The following is a 19,900-nucleotide window of genomic DNA, read 5'->3' as shown; positions in this document are numbered from 1 at the left end:
TGAGACTCAAGAATCAAAGTTTAAAAATTCAAAATGCAAAACATAGCTGGGAACAAGATGAAGATATATAAAGGGCAAAAATTCTTAACAAGTCGAGGAGAAGCAATCATTTTAACCTTTAAAAATATGTGTGTCCAAGGAATAACCATAGTTTGACATGATAAGCATTTTCAAAATTTGGAGAAATTTTGATATCCGGGCAACAACTGGCTCTATTTGAGGACAAGGACCGAATCCAGAATAACTAGAACAATGCCTTATCCATTAGGCTACAGAGTCACATGAGCAACCACTTTGTAAATGGGGAAACTGAAACCTAAAATAGGATAGCTAAAAGGAAGACTAGGCACAACAAAACAACACAACAAAAACTCCTATCTAAACTATATACAAGGCAGGATTCCCTACCTTCTATGACTCAAGGTATAATCATGCAAATCCATTTATTGGCTAGGGAAAATAAATACCATGGCATGCTAACATATGGCAAGTTTCAAGTTCCTATGGACTCAAGTATAAGTTCTCTCTTAGAATTCCATTTCTAAGATTCCTATCATGCTTCACATCAGTTGATAAAGGAATGTATCCAAATAATCATGTCTCATCAAAAATCTCTAACTTTGGAATCAACTCTACTTTCATGTTGCATGTCATTGATAACATTATTTTGAAAGAGTTGAAGGATAAGGCTCTCAAATTTTTGAATGCATTTATGATACTTTTCTCCACTTGACAAGCATTCTACTTGAAATTTTAGTGATTGGTCATCATGAACTCCTGAACTTATTTCTAACACCAGACACTCTTTTTTTTCCATGGGGATGATTATGTTTTTATTCTCTATGAAAATATTCCAATATGAATGCACATCCTTGTCACATTGGATCATCTGATGATGTATTTCTTCCTCTTGTCCCATTAGATCACTCAAATAAGAAACAATCATCTTTTCCATTTTGGTGCACACATCCTCTAATGAGTCTATCTAATCAGGAGAATTGATCATTAGTTGATATTGGTGTAATGGAAATTATTTTAAAAGAACATCATTATCTGTGCCTTCATCTTCACATTTTTCAATCATTAGATCACAATACATTTCTTCAAGGCCAAGTACTTCTCTAGTGCAAGATACCATCACAATATTTTCTTCATTATAGTCTCCATTTGTGAACTTGAATGCTTCAAATTCATGTTCCATGCATGAGGAAGGGTGAGAACTTGATGTGTCATCTTATTTTACTTGAATCCTATCCTTAATTCCCATTTCCATCGTACCTATTATAAATTTTTCATCAATGTTTTCACAAACTTGCTTTATTGATTCTTCTTGATGACCATCTTCACAAAATTAGAAAGCTTCATATTCCACTTGCATGTAACCTTGAATAGGATTTCTTGACAACTCATCATCTTTCTATTGAAAATTATCTTCTACTCTTGTGATGATCATACCACTTTTTGAAAACTCCTCAACATCCTCAAAAGTAAAGACTTCAATCTTAGGAGTTAACAGAGTTGTTTGTAGGATTTCACTTGAGGTTATTTCTTCATCAATGGTAATGTTTTCAGATTGTATCATAACATTTGAAGTATAGATGTTGTCAATAGATCCTTCACCATGAATGATCATGGAAGGATGAATAGGAAGGTCTTCTCCATTTAGGAAGTCATCATCTAAAGCATTGAGGCACCAAGAAGGAATAAAAGTAGTATGAAATTCACCTTAATCTAGATTTCCCTCATCTTTAATCATACATTGTGTAATTCCTTGAGAAACATTTGATATTTCTTTTTCTCTCTTATTAGGATTGAGATGATTTGTAGTGCCTGCCCCTAGTTCGCATTTTGTTATCGTTGCTGAACTCTTTTAGAGATAGTTTTATGTTGATGGTTAGCAGCATTGTTTTGAGATCATCAGATATTGTGCTATGGATTCAGTTTATTATGTGATGAGATCACTTAGACTTTATACTTCATGTATGCATGATGATTACTACATTGCTTTCAGTTATTAATAATGATTAGTAAGATGATTTATTATCGTATGTGTTTTCTTATGGATACTTACCCCATACTTACATGTGTATGGTGTGCATGTTTGTTTTGCGTGTTTACTTTTGTATGGCGTGTCTGATGTGGTTAAGGAAGGGAGTCGTAGTCACCTGCTAGTCGAGATCTACACGATGCACCACTTCCTGCCATTGCCTGTTTAGCTTAGTATATATTGTGCTTGTACATGCATGGTTTTTATGCAGGTTGCAGGTACCGGGTATCGACTTCCCTGAATTGCCAGGATGAGCGTACCCTATCACACTATCTCAATGATAAGAGAGGGGAGATAAATTCTCAAGTCTAAATCCCAACTCCTTAAGCCATTTGTTCTAATTGGAAAATTAGGACAAGTATCTGAGTTGAGTACCCTCTGAATATGTCGAATGACATAATTCGTGATATAAACCCTTGGTTTGATTTTGTATGTATTTTAGCTATGATGGATTTTCATATTTTTACCTTGTGAGTCTTTGATGTATTTTCTATTAATTAAGCCTAATTAAAAGATTTAATTAATGGTTTAATTTAAATGGAAAATTAATATGATATTTTAATATTTATTTTATTTAATTAATTGAGAAATTAATTAAATAAAATAATTAAATGTGAAGTTAAAAGTTTAAATTTGGAATGTGACAATATTTATTTTAATAATAATATATTTAGAGTTCATTTTTAAATAAATGATTAAATAAGATTATTATTAAAGCTAATAAATATTTTAGCAATTAAGTTTCAAAAAATTAAATTTAAAAGTGGAAAATATATTTTTAATTATTAAAAGATTCTAAATCTCATGTGATTAAAATATAAATATATTAAGATTGCAAAGTGGAATTATTAAAGTTAGTGCATGAGATTTAATAAATTAATTAATTAAATTGGAAAGAGTAAATTAAATATTAATTTAATTAGTATTTGCTCACATAGGAGTTGGCAAATTCTCGAAAGTTGTCATGTAGACAACATAAGAGTTTGCACTCTAAGAATGCACAAGTTGTCTACACTTAGGAGTTAGCATTTTATTTGAGCACATGGTGTCTACAACCTTAAGACTTATCTAGAAGGTTGGAGAAGGCTCATGCTTGGTTGTCATGCTTATCTTCTAGTTGTTTCTAGAGACACTCTAGATGCATCTTAGAGGCCTTTAAATAGAGGCTCTCTTAGTGTGTAAGATCATCCTGATGGGCATCTACAAGCTTATATGCATTCAAGAAGCTCTTATGCTTCTACATCCTCATCTGCTTCTACAAGCACTTCTACTCACTGGGAGGAGGTTCGATTGTTGGAGGAATTGTGATTGAGGGAGGAGGGGACTTACCTATGGACTTCAAAGGTGTAGTGGATCAACATCAGAGTCTAGCTAAGTACTCTTGACCATTCCGCATATACCATTACTCTCTCTCTCTTCCTGTTCTAATTGTATCTTCCAAAAAGACTATTTGAATATGGCATTATACTTTTAGCCACATTATCATAGAGATTGAAACAATCTATTATAGAATAGGAGTAGACTGCTTGCATTCACAATATTGCAGTAAATGATCTGTGGTTAAATTTGAATAATTAGGTTAAAATCATTAGAGTAAGGCATTTGCAGGGCCAGGGTTGAAACCATTTTGGAAGCTCCATAACCTAATTCTTTAATCATGATTGTTTGATTTCCCATTTATTCAAACTATACATATGTGCAATGAGATTGTTGTCTATGTTGATTTAGACCCTCGAATTGATGAAACCTTATATTGCAGATTCTGTAATCGATCTATAACATTACGCATCTTGATTGACTATGGGAATGAGATTTATTGATCATTATATTCTCTTAGAACCACAACCTTGAGTGTAAATTAAATTTGGTCCTTATTTTGCACAAGTCGAGTAGTATCAAGTTCTAACTCAGAAGTTTTCTTGAGTCAAATGTGCAATTGTGATTACTGCTAGTACAGTTAAGTAGATTCTTAGAACATCCATAACAATGGTATTGTGTATCAATTTGGACAAGAAATTGGAGCTGAATGTTGTAGCAGAATGTTACCAAAACATTTAGCGCAGGATAAAAATTGGAATTTCTTGAGATTACGACATCGTGATTTCACTCCCATAAGTAACGGTTATTGCATGATCTCATTCTTTCAGATTTCTCAATTGGATGAGAATAAATTGGTCTTTCTTGCACCTACACAATTATTGGTTAATCTTCTATCCAAAGGTCATAACAAAACTCTTTTCCTATTGGCTTATAACTCCCTAATTCAAAAACGTTGATCCTGAAGAACAGAATCACATCATTATAAGATTACTCCCAGGAGTATGTATCAGTGAAGAAACTGAAGCTTTACATCATTAAGATCGATAGTCAAAAGTTTTAGGATGACATGAGTTACAACAGTGTGTTGCTAGTTGTTCAATCTAATCTGCCATCTCATTAAAGTTAACGATTATGAAACAACTAGAGGTGAACAATATTAAGCATTACAATGTGATGCCATAAAAAAAAATGATAGAAGGATGCCACACGTTATCTCTGGTTGCGCAGGCCTAAAGCGCCCAGCGATCATGATTTTTCATGAACTTAAAATTGCTTTCACTTATAATGCAGAGCGTGGGTTTAATGAAGTTTTAGTTAATATGGTGGCATCTGATCTTAGCGCCCAACGATTTAATCACTCAAAAACCTCTAGGAAAGCTTGTGTATGTCCTTGGACTGTACGGCTTCAAATTGATGGCAGCGCATGGTCTGCTGCACTCATGTAGCGGCGATTCAAATATCGCTTAAAGTTTTCCTTTGAAAATTATGATTTTGTCACATGGGTTATAAATGTAAATTTATAAGTTAAAATTGTTGTTAAATAGTTGATATCTCTTTTATTTTTATAAAGATTTAGTTTTATTAAGTCTTTTAAAATAATATGCTTTATTTGATCATATATATATATATATATATATATATATATATATATATATATATATATATATATATATATATATATATATATATATATATATATATATATATATATATATATATATATATATATATATATATGCATGGTTGTTTAATTAAGCCGTATGATCTCAGCGATTTGTATTCGCTATAAATTTTGTTTTAAAAGAACTCTAACGGTTCTTATTAGGGGAGAAATTTTGTTATTCAAAAGCTTGATATAAAACAAGTATTGTAACATATACAAAGCAAATTTTTAAAAAAACTTTATTGTGAACAAGATTTCATATCGATTTTGTTAGGATTTAAGTATTAATTAGTTTATTAACTTGGTAGTATGTGATTGCCGAGTAGATATAGGGTATGAAGTATTTTAGTTTATTTTTACGTTAATGTTATGTGATGCTATAAATCAAAATTATTATTTTGATTTCTTTTTAAAAATATAATGTTATTAAAAGGTTTTACTATTATTAATGATAATAAATTTAGTATTTAATATTATTAATAAATATCAAATATTGAAAGTGTAATGGGTCATTATTGGTATTGATTTAGATTATAAAGAATTATTATAGTTGAGTGGTTCAAATTAAGATAACATTCAATCAAGTCTTAATTGAGACTATAATTTGAGTTCGTAAACGATGAAATTATAGTAATCTAAGTTGGGAAACTACTATTATTATATTGATTTGTTAGATTCAAGATGAAGTTCTTGAAAATCAAAGAGCATTATTTTAACAGCTTAAATATTAGACTGATACTTATCTTTTTATTATTTTTGAGGAAATTGAATTAAAGATTAATTAATGGAATTATAGATTTATTGGAGATTGGTTTTATGAAGATGACAAATACTTTATTTAAATTGGTGAAGATCATTTTAGATGAATAATTGTTCTTGGAGTGTTTTAAGGAAATTGTAAATTAGGTATTCAAAAGATGATAAGTATTATTCCAGGATAACTCATTGTAAGTTTGGTTAATAAGTGATAACATTTACACACTAAATGGGGATTAAATGAACCTAAAAAGATAAGAGTTTTGATGTTCTCGCCCATGTCTTGAGCGCTTGTACAAGCTAGGATGGGAGTAGAGAGAACGCATGGTTGCGACCTTGCATTCCATAGTATGCCTTGTCAGTATGAAAGGATACTAGTGGCCGCATGAGATCTGTATGGACCCGTGGAGTTTAGCTAACTGCCAGGGTAACTTGTACGAGATAAATGCGATGACACTTTCCCGCTTGCAGAGTAGGTTTCCTACATGTCATTGTGTGCCTCTAGGAATTAGATGTCGATTTTGTGTGTGATGGAACCTTTGAGTTAGTATACTTTTAGGTTTCCTGGACTTTAAGAGATTTATGCTTTGTGGTTTTGATATCTTGTTTGGGACTTGAGATTATCTCCTCAGCACGGTGGGAGTGGACCACTTAGGTTCCACGCGGTCGGGTGGTAGTGTTTTATCACTCTTATCATTTGAGATCTGTCGGAGACACCGTGGCTGGAGTATTATTGGTTGGTATTTATCTTCATTCTGTTCTTGGAGCATTATGATAGACGATATACCTTATGATGGATGTATCTACTGGTATGTTCTTTTATTGATGATTTGCATATGTTAGACGATGATATCTTATGCTTTACTTTGCATGTTAGTAGGATGTTTTTAGGAGTGACATTCCTACTATGTTATAGCCGATGATCTCTTCGGTGCTTTGGGATGTTACGCACGGAGGGATGGCTAGGATCCACGATGGTCTAATGATGCTATTAACGGTTGGGAGGAACCGTGCACTTAGTTATTTATGTTTGTGATGTATGGTTATCTTACATGTTGGATGTCTATATCTTTATGATGATGATGTATCATGTATTGTTATGGTTTCATTATGTTATTGCATCATGGATTAATATTGGATGATGATGTACTTTATTTACATGGATGTATATTCTTTTAAGCTTTTCATACCTTGTAACATGTATAGTGGATGATTGAGCAATTTAAAGTAATTACAAAAGGACACTTGTATATTGTTGGATGTATCATTGTTATTTCATTGTTAAGGATGTAATGTTAGATGAATAAGTTATGATTAGAAGTAATTCAACGTTAAGGGATCTTTAAAGAATGTAATCTGTTATGTTATGTTATATTTACTTGCAGTTGGATGTTACTATTGCTTCCGTGTATGTTGTGAATGGTTTTACTTTCATGTTTTAAAAAAAAAATTGTTTGGCAAACTTAGTGAAATTTTTTGGATCCCTTGGCGGGGCATTACATGATTGAATATGTTCTCTTGGGTTTTGAAATATTTACAGTGATGCCCTAATACATTAGCAAACCCTTCTTCTTTTATAGACTTCATTCCCTGATCATCTCCCTGATTAGACATAAAATCTCTATCCTTTCATGCATGCAGATCTAGATGACTCCTTTCTAACATTTGGATCGAGAGATGTTCTACTACCAAGGAAATAATTCTTGCATGGGTCTTCTTTCTCAAGTTCTTGTAGTGTTTGAAGTAAAAAAGGATGGACTTTGTCAAGATCCAAGTGTGCATTGCCATAGAAGCTTTTTAAAAACTCAATCTAATTGGGATCAATGGAAGTTTGATTTTGATGAGAAATAGATGAAGGCATTGGGGCACTTTTTTCACCATCATTATCCATCCTTGATTCACATGAATCACTTTTCTGATCAAGTTATTCCTTATGCTCACATGTGGAACTTTTTTCTAAAAATTTTTTTGGTATGTGGGAGAAAAATTGATCATCTTTACCATTTTCTTCATCTCTCTTTTGCAAAGTTTGGAGCAAAGATGGATAGATCTTTTCTAGATCTAGTTTCCACCCACCATAGAAACTCTTCAAGAAGGTAGCCTACTTAGGATCAACGAAAATCTAATTTTTTTAAGACACCGTTGCATGAGAGACATTTTTAATATTATTCATTGCTAATTTAGATGAAGCATATTTCTTAGCAAGGCCTTCTTTATATTTTGGACCTTTTTCAAATAAAGAATCATGATCATGAAAAATAATTCCATAATCTTTTCTATCATCTTTTTTGATCTTTTGAAAAATTTGCAGCAAGGATGAACAATTCTAGGATCTAGCCTCCTACTACCATAGAAATTTACTTGTAGAGGTTCATTAGGACTCTATTTCTTTGATTATGAAAAATATTCCTCGTCACTATCACTATCACAATCACTTTCCGCTTTCCCTTTGTACCAAACCATGTTTTGAATTCAAACCTCAAATAGAGTTGCCAATATTCAATCTTCTAAATAGAGTCACCAACCTTCATTTAAGGGAAGGTACCTTCATCAACCGACTTATTATTATTTACTTGACCTTGGATGTGAGGAAGATTTTTCCTATTTCTTCTTGGAATAACAACTATTCTTTTGATCACCATAATGTTTTGACCAATGGGAGCTCTTCATAAGATTTCCCCAAATTCTTCTTCTTCTTCTTCTAGAACTTGATTACTTGATGATATTGTTGTACATGTCATCTACACCTCTAGGCTAGAGTGTTCAAATATGAAATAATATCTTCTTGCATGTCTTGGAAACCAAGATTCGACTAGAGAACTGAAAGCACATTCTCATGTGGTAATACCATGTTGTTTCATCATAGGTGACTGATTATTCTTTCTTGTTTCAGTCCACAACAGAGTCACCAAAAATCTATTGGCAAATAGATTTGTCACTATAAAAGTGGCCCAATAGAGTGTATGTGGAAAACCATTCACAATAGCTGGATAGGCCCTTGGTATGCATCCTTCCTCTGTGTTTAGAGGGACATCTCCCAAGTATGATATAATTTTGAATTTTTACAAAAATAATGAAATTAAACTTTTAAAGATCAAGAGAAATCCATTGATGACGAACACACTAGACCACCTCAAATCTTTCCTAGACTAACTTAAATTGCTATTTAATTACAATGATCAAGATCTACGCTTGAGAATTATTACTAACACAATATTGATCCAAAGATTCATAAACATGTACACAATACCATGAAAATGGTCAGTACAAAGAGAAGTGATATTTCTAACAACTTAGATTCGAAAGAAGAGAACCTAAATTGCACGTTCCTTTATTTTTTTTGCACCAAGAACTTGAGAGGAATTTTTTATTACAAAGACAAAATTTGTACACACTTTCCAAATATTATCTTCTGATCAAAATTTTAGCACAGTGTTCCCTTTTTCCAAAGTGCAAAACTTCCCCATTTACAAAACTAAGATGATTCCTTTATGGGCATTAAGTTTAAGAACTACTCCTTCATGTTTAATAACTACTTCCCAAAAATGTGATTTGGATGAGGTTAATTAACCTCTGCAAAAATTAACTTAAATATTACCCAGAATCAAAGTTTGGACTTCTTCAAAAAGAATGTTGAATAATCAATCTTTACCAATCATCTTTTAATCTACAAATCATTTGTCCTAATTACATACTTCATTAATGAACAAATTGTAGACACCTAAATTTGATTACACTACTTTGGTAATCTAATTTAGCCATCTCTAAAGGCATCATTAATTAAATTCTTATTTAATTAATCCTTTGTCATCCCCTAGTTGATTAATTTAATTAATCATCTATATTCCTAATTGATAAATCAAATAATCTATTATTTATCAATTAAATCCTTTTCTCCTATCTAATTCCAAAAATCCCCATTTATTAAATAAATCTATTTGATAAATGAAATCCTCAAATTCAAAAACCCCTAACCTATCTCTAATCCTCCATTTAGCCTAATCCACCCCATCCACCCATACTAACCAAGCTTAGCCACTAACTCACCCACCCTCATTAATGCCATCCACTTGCACATCTCTAACATCCCTAATCTAATCCTAAACCCAAGCCTAATCCACCCCCTAATGTTGTCACATTCCTTAAACAAGTTTAAGACTTTCCTAATCCAAACCAAAGTCTCCCCTCAAAAAAACCCAACCACTAAGTCATGAGTGCTCTTACAAAACATAAAGACTCTTACAAGCCCACTCATGACTCTTACACCCATCTTCCACACTCTTCCCTCTTCCACACTCATTCCTCTTACATCCCTCTTACATACTCAACCCCACTCATCATGACTCTAACCAACCCTTAACCCTACCCTCTCACACTCATCCTCCTTGTGACAAGTGTCACCTTCCCATTGGTGCTAAACAAGCACAATCCATGTGCTCCCCTTTAAGTGCATCTTAGCCCTCCTTAAGCCTTCATCCATCCTTGCATCTAAGCCCTCCATCCCTCTACCCCTTAGCCTATAAATTGAATCCCATCCCAAGCCATTTCATCAACAATCTTTGAGCTAAAGTTATCATGCTATTTTGAGAACCAAAGCCATCAACCATACCCTTATAATGCCAAATTGAGAGCTCACAAAGCTACCAATTTGCCATTACCCATCTCCATTGAAGCAGCTTTTGAGCATCTTGAGCATACATCCACAGCAAAAGGACACATCTACAGAATCAAGAAAGCATGGAGTGTTTTCTCTCGTGAGGTTTGCACTTCTTATTTTCTTTCCTAGTCTAAGCATATATGTGAATTTAGTTTTTGGTTTGTGAATGTTTACTTTATTTGTTAATGTTCTTTGCATACTAATTCTGGTTCTACATTTTGGCACGCCCGGTGGGACCCCACTATGGGTCATTTAATCATCTATTTTCATCTATATGTCATTTTTCTAACCATCTAATGTTTGTTGTTGTTTGAGTGTGTTGTGAGGGTGTTTTGCTTGTTTTTGCAGGTTAAAGAACGTACTTAGGAAGAAGAAATACCATCTAAAATAAAAAATAAAAAATCGCATTTTTTAGCTTTTTTTGGCGCGGTTTTGGCGTCTGCAACCTGTTCTGTCTGCAAAAATCGACTTCTGCGAAAATCTGCGTCTGCGCAAGTCAACATCTGCGAAAATCCGCGTCTGCAAAAATCGACGTCTGCGAAAATTTGCGTCTGCGAAAATCGACATCTCTGCTTGTCACCTGGGTTCTGTGCTGCAAATCTATTTTGTCCTCTTCATATTTTGGCGCCTCTGTAGTTCAGCATCTTCGTATTTTGGCAGACTGTGTTCTCTGCTTGCTTATGTTCCATTTCTGCTTTACTATTTCTGCACTTTGTAGCTAATTAAAAATTAAAAAAAAAATAGTATAAATCAAAATTTGACTTTTAGTGGTTCTGTAGGATTTAGACCGTTTTAAGCATTTTTACGCGTAGAAAAAAACAACAAAAAAAGTTAAAATTTTTTTTCCCATAGTTAAGCTCTCATTTTTGAAGATTTTGGCTAACTAACTAAATTGCTTTTTTTTGTCTCATTGCAGGTTGGAGCACATATGGAACCACTAACCATGCTTCTTGCAGGTTTTCATGTTGCTAAAAAAAATGAACTTGAATGTTTAACCATTTGTCTTTGAATGCATGTTGCTAAAAAAAAAATGAACTTGAATGGTTAAACACATTTTTCATTGAATGAATGTTGCTCAAAAACACATTTTTGAATGTCATGGATTAAAATCAACTTTCTTTGGAATGCATGCTTAAAAAAAAAAAATTCAATCTTGAATGCCAAGGATCAATTAACCATTACAAATCTCTTTTTCACATGCAATCTAGGTAAAGTTGGATTTTTGGACATTTAAGAAACTTTGTTAAGTTAAAATACAAATTTACAAAAATCAATTTGAGTAGTTCCTTGGACTCACCTCTTTTCTAATCACCCATCAAATATTAACCATTGGTTGCAATCTCAGCGCCATTTATGGGGATGGGTCTACTTGAAAAAGGTGTTAAATGTTCCACAATCTAACTCACTCACTTGGTCTTTGAACGTTTGCTTTAACTTTATCAAAATTCTTAAATGGTCAAAACTCTAGATTAAATCGATCACACTTCAATTTTGGGCACTAAAATTGAACAACAACTGACGTGGAGAGCCTCCGGGCGCGCGCTTGAAATCGAATCTCACACACTTTTGTTTTGGGCTTAAAACAAATTCACACTCAATCTTGAATGCCTTAAAGAAAATTAATTGATACTTGACGTGGAGGGCCTCTGGGCGCGCGAGTTTGCTTTTGTTGACCCTAACTCTTCTTATTGTGTGCATTCTTCGATCGATTTACTTTTGTTGGCGCTTCAAGTTGGAATTGAACATTGTCTCTTAAACATGAGTGCTTGCAAAGTCTAGATTAGCACACATAAGAGTCAGTTGGTAAAAGAACAAGCGTGTTTTTTAGCCCAAGGTCATCCGAGTCTTCTCTCCCCTTGTCGTCTTTCGAGGCCATCTTGGGTGCATAAGATTAGGATCCAAAACCTTGTTTCTTTTTTAGGAGGCCTGCTTGAGGATTTCATCACCCCTTGGACGACCTCAACTCCAGCGTTCCGGCGGAGTATAAGAATCAGGAGGTGAATCGAAAGACACCTCTCTTGGGATCAAGATTTTGTCATTCGGGCTAAGCCTCAAGGAACTTTATACCCTTGAGAAGTGAAAGAGGAGAAGTGGGTTACCCCTCCTCTCGGTTGTGTGACATCCTTTTGGTCTCATCTACGGATTTGGGCCTCACGTACCTTGCGTATATCGAGGACTCCCTAGCTAAACCAATTGTCTGCCTTGCAGAAAACCATCTAGGATGTTAATGTGTTTGGAGTGACTGATCGAAACATTTGTAGAACATACACACTCCTTGGCGCAAGTACCACATTCTGAGAACCACAAACTTCTATCTGGGTGTTCCTATCTATTGCTTGTTTTTATTTTACTTGTTGAATGAATGTTTGCCAAACTTGGTCAATCCTAGCTTAGGGCACACTTAGCGTAGTCACTGCCTATTTTGGAAGTTGAACAAGTTGAAGCAAAACAACTGAGATTTTTCCCAAAGCCAAGCAGATTCAGGAATTTATGTCGGAACAACCCAAACCCAAACAGAAGTTTCACAAGGTCAAACTCAAGCCATCTCTAGCATACCAAGAACTTTCAGCCAAGAGAAAAGCAATAACACCAAGCCCACGAATTTTCAAACTCCACAAAGCAGAGGACAAAGCTACCGACGAAGCACTTCAAGAGGCCTGGTTAGAGCGCACCATCAAATTTAGCCAACATCCAGGAGTTAATCCTGCTTATGCCTTACCAACTAGGCATGATTTCTATGATTAGACACCCTTGTTTCTCCACATCTTCTTGGATAAGCTTCACTCTAGAGTCATCTTTGTAGAAAAGCCAGCCATCTTAGGTTATCCCCTTAAGCATTATTAGCTCATCCATCTCATTTAGAATCATACCATCTAGCCAGTAATCAAAATTTTGCATATCTAAGCTTTCAAAATTGTTGTCACCTTGCTAAAAGTTTGCCATTCCTAAAATCTTCCAAATCCACCAATCTCACCAAGGTTATCCCTTTGACATAGCTTTGTCTAGGGTAATCTAGCTTTGTCACTTGTTATCCCTCATCACCTTGAGCTAAAGGTTGGGATTCACAAGTGGTCAATCTCGTGTTCTTCCTAAAGGATCATCAGTCTATCCTTAAGTTGACACAATCACCACCAAGCTTCCACATAGGAAAGCAGACCTTTTGTACTTTGACAACATATCTTTGAAGTTAGAATCCCCAACCCAATCCTCCTTAGGTTTTGTCATATAGCTTTGCCTCAACCTAGGAAATTATTTGCATAGAAAAACCTTCCCCCTTTTGCATCCATCAGCATTATTGCATCTCATCCCTAGGAGCATTTTTTCATGCCACCCGTCACTCGCTTAGCCAAGAAGAAAGAAACAATGGAGCCCTATCATTTAGATCGAACAGCCTCACCCCCCTTGAGCACTCAGCCATCCTTCAGCCCAGAGCCAGCTATGCCATCACCTACTGACATTGAAGCTTTCATGAACCAACCAGGAAATGCAGTATTGGTAAACGCCATTATAGACAAAAACAAAGAGACAATCATGGCTAATTTTCGAAGGGACAATGTAGGAACCTTTGACTTTGGAAGACCCCCTCCATTATCAGATCCATCTCACCCATTGTTTGGGCAGCTACCACCACCCATAGGCTCTTATGATCCAAATTATCCTCAATATATTCCAAAAGAAGAGCCTCCAGCCAATCCATATGACCCAACAGACCCAAACATACCATCATCCACCCAAGTTGAAATCTCCATGCCGCAAGCCAACCCAGCCACCACCACTCCATCCTTGGTTCATACCTCTTCGCTCCAAACCCCCTTTACCCAAAACACCTCACCATTCACCCCCTTCACTATTGCTGCTGCTCCCGAACCTAGCCTTCCCAATCCACCCATCTCCCAAATCAGTGCTAGCATCTTTGGCCAACCTCAGCAATATACAACAGGGATGCCACCCATGGGGCCAAGTAATCAACCTTTCATCGCCCCCAGCTTGTTCACCACAGCCCAAAGCACAATCCCATCATTTCCATTAGGTCTTGGGAGCTCAATACCACCAGCCACAAATCCACAAGCTACTACCTTCACTCCACAAAGCTATCAAAACCCACAAGCTACTGCCAATCTTCTACCAAGCTCCCAAGTGAGCCTAGCTCCCACCACCCCTCTACCAAGCTTCCAAATCCAGCCACAAAGCTATCAAACCCCATCAGTTCCATTCCCAAGCTTTCGATTCCCACCACCTCCACCACCAACTAATCCATTACCTCCAATTACCAACTACTTTTCAATGCCACTTCTAGGAGGTAATCCACCACCCCAGCCAACCACCAATTATTTGCAGATGCCATCCCAAATGGGGGCACAACCCACATACATTGGTCAAACCCCACAAGCCCTCTGATCCTTTCCCCAAGCCTCACAACCATCTTATACCTTACCTCCAAAAAGCAATCCATTTAACCCACAGCCAGCTTATGTTCCTCAATCCCAACCTCAAATCCCATATCAACAGCAAGCCTCGCAGCACATGCAGCAATATGCGCCACCTCCCCCTCAACAACCCGTCATCCACCATGCAGCTGCCCAAACAATGTACAATCTCTATCAGCAAATCCCCCATAACCATCCATATTCAATGGCCCCATCCAGCACATACCTACCTCAAGGCACTCCTACATTGGGGGCACCCCAACCATCACCTATCAATTCAGACTGGGAGCAAATGAAGACAGCCCTGAAAGCCATTCAAGAAGGGAATGATCCAAAGACATTCAAGTTTGAGAATGTGTGTCCTTACCCATTTGACAGAGCCATTACCACAACACCATTTCCCAAACACTTTGAGGTACCTAAATTTGACAAATTCAGAGGAAAAGGAGACCCTGTCACACATATCAAAGAATTTTACATGCATTGCCAGGACGTGGCATACAATGATGTCTTCCTCTTGCGCCTTTTTCCCAAAAGCTTGGCTGGACCAGCTCTTGAATGGTTTTATAGAATCCCCTATGGCACAATTAAGAACTTTGCTGAATTATCTGAGGCATTTGTAGCCCAATATGCCCATCTTGTTGAAACAGAGCTATCAATAGTTGATCTTGTCCACACCAAGCAAAAAGGTGGAGAAAGCCTTGCCGAATACCTGCAAAGATGGCAAACCCTTACCACCCACATATCCTGCACCTTGCCAGAGCGCCATGTGGTGAAAATGTTTATTGATAATGCACATCCCAGCTTGGCTCACCACATGACCATGAACTGTTTGCAGACCTATAAGGATATCAAAGAGAAAGGAATGATCCTTGAGCAAGGACTCATCAAAGATGGTGTGGTAAAGATTTACAAAGAGGCCAACCAAAATCAATCACATTCCAATGACAAGTCTAGGTATTGGAACAAAAACAAGCATGTTGCAACAGATGGGGTTACTGACACCAGACATGTGAATATCATTGGTTCTTCTTGAAACCAGTCTAACCCACCATATCAAACAAACAACCAACAAGCTACCAATTACCAACAACGAAATAACCAAAGCTATCAAAACCACAATACAAGACCCAACTTTCAAGGGTCTAACAATCAAGCTAATGCCATCAATGTAGCTGCAGGGCAAAAGCCCAGATTCCAACCTGCACCTAAAAACTATACACCCCTTGGTGAGCCATTGGATGTTATTTTTGAGAAATTGGCTAAGGAAAACCTTATCAAATTTCCTCCTACCCAGCAAATTGATCCAAGCCAATCCAAAGCTGCATGGTACAAGGACAATGAGTATTGCAAGTTCCATAGGGTAAATGGTCACACCACCCTCAGATGCATGAAACTGAAAGACTATGTGCAAGACCTCATTGATCAGAAGGAAATCACTGTTGGTGCCCAAAACTCTCCCAATGCAGGCTTACAAATTTATCAAAATGCTTTTCCTCCACACAACAACCAAAATCTTGGAAAAGCACCTATCCAAAACAACACCAACAACCGCCAGCCAAACCAACAGCATGGGAAGAACAATGACCACACTTCATCCTATATAGACTATGGTAGCCTTATAGGTTGTATATCTGAGAAAGAGCCTTCAGTCAATGTTATCAATATCCGAGGACCAGACAATGAGTGTGCGGTCACCACTCGAAGAGCGCGATTTAACATCGCAGGCCCACCAGTTTCATCAACACCATCAGCTCCATCAAAAAGCCGGTACAATATCTTGGAACACCTTGGGAACATGCTAGCCCAAATATCCATTTTAGACCTTCTCCGCACTAGTCCTGTGTACAAAGACATCCTTGACAGTGCTCTCATAGAATCCCGTGTCCCTTCTGATATCAATGCTACTGATTTTCGTAATCTTGTTGGACACCTTTCATCCTCATGTGCCCTATCTTTCAAACCCACCGACATACCCGCGGTTGAGCCAGATCACACCCTTCCACTTCGCATAGCCATCATGGTATCCAATTTTGCCGTGAAAAGAGTAATGATAGATAATGGATCAGCCTTGAACATTTGCACCCTAAAATTCATAAAACAAGCTGGGTATACTGAGGCAAATATGATCAGTGAGGTTATCACCATCAAAGCTTATGACAACTTGGAAAGGACCACAGAAGGGACTATTTTGCTACCAATCAAGGTTGGGCCAGTCATTCAAGAGATAGTTTGCCATGTTGTTGATCTAAACCTACCATTTAACATCCTCCTCGGTCGCCCATGGATTCATGCTATGAAGGCCGTTCCATCCACCTACCATCAGTGCATCAAATTTTTGCATCAAGGCACTGAGGTAACCATCCATGTCGATCCAGAACCCTTTGCTTACTGCAATGCAGTTGAAGCTTCATATACAAACCATTGCCCTGGAATAGACATCGGCACAGCCATCGCCAGCTCATCCCACACTTGTAATGACGCAGAAACCATCCTTGCCTCTACCCTATCTACTGTAAAGATCAACAACAAAGGATGTGGAGAATATAGTCTATCAGATGCATTTGCTGTCGGAGCAATTCCACTTGATCCACATACCCATGGACGGCCAACATATCACAAAGCTAAGGAGATTCCACCTCCTCGATACAAACAGTTTGGCCCAACCACCTTTGTGTCCTCAAAAACCCCTCTTCATGAGGAGCTCACTCCAGATATCAACAATTGGCTACATAAGGATGCACCTCCAAGAAATCAAGCGTGTCTTGATCACTTCAGCCAGAAGTATCCCCAACAACATAAGCTTGTCACTGAAAAATGGAACTATCAAGGAGGTGGACTAGGACCAAAAGAAAGGGGCATGCAATGTCCCATCGAAGCACATGATTGGTAAATAAAGTCAGGTCTTGGCTTTGGCATACCCACAACTGGGGGCACCAACGAGAATGGTCACGCTTTTTCGAACATCCACCGCGACCTTGTTGAAATTGGAGACATCCTAAGGAAGTTGAAAAGAGAGCCTACGACGATATCCCAGACCAAATCTTCCTAGGAGACTCTGTTCTCCGAGAACTATCCATCCATCTCATTGACCTACCACTTGCTCATCCACAACTCATAGATTGGGACCAACCAAGTGTCATACATATTGATGAGTTCGCATCAGAGGAAGCGCTTCTAAGATTCATGGGAGCTGAAACTCCTCATAAGAAGACAAATCCAGATTCTGCCTACATCTACAAGCTAGATCCCAAGGGGTATTTTGGAAAAAATCCCCAACCTAGTTTCGATACACCCAAAACTGGAACTAAGGTAAAACCGGGACTAGCTAAGGTAGCAAAGAGAACCCCTCAGCAAGAAAATCTAGAGCCACAAGCAGAACATGAGGATTTAGTATTGCCTCCTCAAGATAATCGACCAGAGGTGTCTTCTATTCTAATAGAGGATACTAGAGAAGTCAACATTGGTTCTTCAGAGATCCCTAGAATTGTTCACATTGCTGCATCCCTATCACAAGACCAAGATGACCTCCTCTTTGAGGTTTTACAAGAGAACATTGGCCGATTTGCATGGTCATATCAGGACATGCCAGGACTTGATCCAAAGCTTGTAGTTCATCATCTTGCAGTTGATCCAAAGATCAAGCCCGTCAGACAAAAGCTTAGAAAAATGCACCCCAAGGTGGCATTACTAGTCAAAGCTGAACTAGAAAGAATGTTAGCTGCTAAGGTTATCCGACCTATCGACTACTCAGAATGGATCTCCAACATGGTCCCTGTCACTAAGCCTTCCGGTGACATCAGAATCTGCACTGATTTTAGAGATCTTAACAAAGCTTGTCCAAAGGATGATTTTCCCTTGCCCAACATAGATATGATTGTAGATCTCACAGCTGGACATGAAATTCTGTCCCTTATGGATGGATTTTCCGGGTATAATCAGATCAAGATTGCAGAAGAGGACCAGCATAAGACAGCATTCACTACCCCTTGGGGAACCTTTTGCTACACCATGATGCCTTTTGGCCTAAAGAATGCTGGGGCTACCTATCAAAGAGCTATGACAGCCATTTTCCATGATCTTATCCATAGCATTTTGGAAGATTATGTGGACGATATCCTAGTCAAATCTCACACCTTCATGGATCATCTTGCTGACCTGGAAAAAGTCTTTGATAGGTTGGCCCAATATCATCTCATGCTAAATCCCAAGAAGTGTGTCTTTGGGGTCACATCTGGCAAGCTTCTAGGCTTCATAGTTTCTAAATGAGGTATAGAGATTGACCCCAAAAAGGTCAAGGCTATCTTAGACATGCCTCCTCCCCAGACACTGCGACAGCTTCGCTCTCTTCAGGGGAAACTTCAATCCGTTCGGCGCTTCATCTCCCAACTTGCAGATAAGTGTACACCATTTTCACACTTGCTAAAGAAGAATGAGAACTTCAAGTGGGATCTTTTATTTCAGCACAGCTTCGATCAGCTCAAGCAGTATCTCACCAATCCCCCTATCTTGGTTCCACCAGTTCCTGATCGTCCCTTGATCTTGTATATATCAGCAACACCTACTGCTCTAGGGGCACTTCTAGCACAACATGATGATTATAGCAGAGAGAGAGCCATCTACTATATCAGTAGAACCCTAGTTGGTTATGAAATCAATTACACTCCTATGGAAAAAGCTTGTTTGGCAGTTGTTTTCTCAACTCAAAAGCTTCGCCACTACATGCTAAGTCATACCATCCAACTAGTCTCCAAGATTGACCCTCTCAAGTATATGCTCTCCAGAACAGCACTTACAGGCCGTTTGGCCAAATGGGTTATGCTACTAAGTGAGTTTGACATCCAGTATGTGGACAGAAAGGCAATCAAAGGGCAAGCTATAGCAGATCACCTAGCTGATGCACCTCTAGTAGATGCATATCCTTTGCTCACAGAATTTCCAGATGAGCATATTTGCCTAATTGAAGAACAGCCCCCATGGAAGCTTTATTTTGATGGCTCATACACCTCTCATGGATCAGGGGCAGGAAT

The sequence above is a fragment of the Cupressus sempervirens genome, chromosome 7 (assembly GCF_028749045.1).
Source record: "Cupressus sempervirens isolate cs-2001-9-10 chromosome 7, ASM2874904v1, whole genome shotgun sequence".
Taxonomy (NCBI): domain Eukaryota; kingdom Viridiplantae; phylum Streptophyta; class Pinopsida; order Cupressales; family Cupressaceae; genus Cupressus; species Cupressus sempervirens.
Note: the sequence above shows the minus strand (reverse complement) of the source record.